Here is a 3611-nt window from a genome sequence, read left to right on the forward strand (position 1 = left end):
ATTTTTATGATTATTTGGACACATTCGTATGTGTTAAATTATTTGGTGATTTTAGGACTTGGGGACTACGAGACAATACTTGGGAAGAGTATGATTAGGTGTGAATAGTAGTAGAGATCTATACTACTGGAAGCACAGGACTCACGCTTGGATCAGGGAAAGTCACAAGGTTACTGTAACGCTCGTAGATCCGTGCTAGTCAATTTAGATATAATAGGGTTCGAAAATGACTTTTCGACAAAAGATTATTTAGAATAAATAATCTTAACCAAGTTTTAGTATATGTTACAAGGTTTCCGTACATATAAAGAACGTCGAAATCCGAGTTATAACGAAGAAGTTATGGCCCATCGAAGTTTTATGGCAAACCGGCACGACACCGGGAGACGTAAATAGTGAATTTATGATGGAGGAATTTTTAGCCTTAGTGATCTAAACCAAAGTTTTAGTATATGTTAAACCGAGAACATCCATAAAAAGAACGCCCAAATCTGACTTCGTATGAGGAAGTTATGATTTTTCTAAGATTCGGCTTAGCAGTGCACGACCTAAAACTCGAATTTTAGTTCGAGTGGTTTTTGGCTTACGCAACCTTAATGAGAGTTGAATATCTCATTAATAGGAACTCAACGGTAAAAATATGGACGAAAACAGATTCTGTATGAAGGAGTTACAAATTCTTCGCGGTCATTTAGTAGTCTAAACTCCTCCTACTGTTAAATTTGAGATCGGTCGAGAATTAGCTGACGGAGTCTAAATGAAAGTTGTAGATCTTGTTTTTACCTACGCGCGTATATAAATAACGTCGAAAACGGAGCTCGTATGCAAAAGTTATGAATTTTTGAAAATCGGCTGATTTCCACCCTGTGTGCGATGCCACGTGTCAGCACCAGGCTGCGCCTGGCAGTAGCCAGCTTGGCTCACGATGTGAGCACCTTAAAACTCACGATGTGAGTGACCCTTCAGCCTCCTATAAATATAAACGCACCTCTCCTTCATTCCTCACACCTTAATCCTTCATTCCTTTCTCTAGAACTTCTCTCTTGCCCCGAAACCCCCCGAAAAGCCTAAGGAACCTCCCTAGCACGAGGCGGAAGCCCCGGAGCGCCCAACGGCTCCGAGAAGAAGAGCTTTTCGGCTTGGGAACGCTGCTCCAGCGGTGCCCGGTTTTGAGAAAAACCCGCTGTAAGTGAGCTATGCCTACCCTATCTTTAGTATAGCTTATGTTTTAATATAGTAACGTTATTAGGAGCTTATAATGAGTATTTGGGCTATTATTATGAGTTATATTGAGTGTTATTTAACGCTTATATAATAATAATAATAATAATAATAATAATAATAATAATAATAGTCAGACTATTAATTTGTCGCGGTTATCGTTAGACTAAACCCTAGTGGTATTGATACTAGGTTTTATCGAAGGAAATTGTTTTGAGAGTATCGAAGCGCTGTCTGAGTGCTGAGTCACCACCTTTCAGGTGAGTTCATGGTCCCTTTCATATTACACATAAATATGAAGTATTCTATATAAATTATGTGTTATGTGTGCGTATTATCTGAGTACTTGTTGTCTATGCTAGTTGGACGATTTTATACACGTTTTAAAGGATTTAAACTGTATATGTATTTTATATCTACAAAAATGTTGGGGTAAAACATGGGTAGATGTAATAGATGGAATATAAGTTGGAAGATGAGTTGAGAGGTGTTATAGACCACGAGGTGAGGGTGAGAGGTAAACGATGTGAGAAGCCTTTTCCCAAACGATGGCCCTGTCATTCAACAGAGTATGGATGACAACCACGGATTATTCTAGACAGTCCCTTGGAACACTAGCAGGCTCGCAACCTGTAAGTGTTGTGAACGATGTGTTCACTCAGTGTACTCTAAACCTTGGAGATCATGCAGACTTGATGCCTAAACCCTGGTGATCATGCAGACTTGGTGCCAAAACCCTGGCGACTATGCAGACTTAGTGCCTGATGTATAAATTCTGGCGACTATGCAGACTTAGTGCCTAAACCCCAGTGACAATGGACTTCGTGCCGATTCCTTAGGATGATCCTTAGGAATGTATGAACGAGGAATGGTTGATTCTTAGGGTAGATCCTTAAGAGTAAAGAAGATAATGGGGATGGGTAATTGGTTGATTGCTTGATTGTTTGAACATAATAATTATATTATTATGGGTTGAAAACCCTATGTACTCACCAGGTTTCCTAACCTGACACACTCAGTTTATTTATGTCACAGGTGTTGTTATGAAGTTACATTCCACTGAGAGATTAAAGAGATGTATATCACTAGTCTAAATAAATGTAAGTTCCGTTTATGCTTATGTTTCTGTATTGACGATGACATCCCAAACGTTTTAAAATGAATAAAATATGTTTCTTCGAAAATGTTTTGATAACGTATTTATCGTGTTTTTTTTGGAACAAATTCCGCAACGTTTTTATGAAAAGAAGTACTCTGATTTTTACAAAGCATAAACAAAACCGGTCTTTTCTGGCCGTGAAAAATGGGGATGTCACAGTTACCAAGAAGCTAGTGACTGGTCTCGTTTTATTCAAGTATGTCATTACTATTGTTTCGGTGATGACTAGTAAGATGGTTGCTATTCCGACCCTAATGGTCATATCAAATTGAGTCCGACTACGATGAGTTTGTTACGTGGTTCGGAGAACCAAGTTCGATGTAACATCTGACGTAAGTCAGAAGATTGGAATCATTTTACAAGTCCTATTTCGTTGATGATTCCGGGACGTAATCATCCTAAGGGGGGTGATAATTGTAACGCCAGTAGATCAGGGCTAGTCAATTTAGAGACGATAAGCGTCAAAAATGACTTTTGATAGAAGATTATTTAGAATGAATAAACTTAACTAAGTTGTATATGTTACAAGAATTCCGTACATATAAAGAACGCCGAAATCCGAGTTATAACGAAGAAGTTAAGATCAGTCGAAGTTTCGCGACAGAACCGGCACGACGCCGAATGACGTAAAATATGAATTTAAGATAGAACGATATCTAGCCTTAGTAATCTAAACGAAAGTTGAAGAGTTCGTTAAACCGTGAGCATGCATAAAAAGAACGTCCAAATCTGACTTCGTATGAGGAAGTTATGATTTTTCTAAGTTTCGACTTAGCAGTACGCAGTCCGAATACTCGATTTGAGACCGAGCGGTTTTTAGCCGAAACAATGTAAACGAGAATCAAATATCTCGTTGATAGTAGTGAAACGATAAAAAGATAGGCGAAAACGGACGTCGGATTAAGAAGTTATGAATTTATAACGGAGTTTTCCTGTCCCGGCTTACTAAAAATAATACATAAGTAATATATTTTTATATATTAAAAATAAAGTCAAAATTAGCCAACGGATTCTAAACGAGAGTTGTAGATCATAATCTCACCTACGCGTCGATATAAAGAACGTCGAAAACGAAGTTCGTATGTGAAAGTTATGAATTTCTGAAGTTCGGGGCGCGACCCTCAAAGCTGTGTCAGAGACCACGACGTGGCAGCAGTGGCCACGATGTGGCAGGACTTCTGACGCATTCTGGAGCCTGACAGAGCAAGTGGACGATGACGCATGCAGTGAC

The sequence above is a fragment of the Lactuca serriola genome, chromosome 6, assembly GCF_051521515.1.
Source record: "Lactuca serriola cultivar US96UC23 chromosome 6, Lser_US96UC23_V15, whole genome shotgun sequence".
NCBI classification, from domain to species: Eukaryota; Viridiplantae; Streptophyta; class Magnoliopsida; order Asterales; family Asteraceae; genus Lactuca; species Lactuca serriola.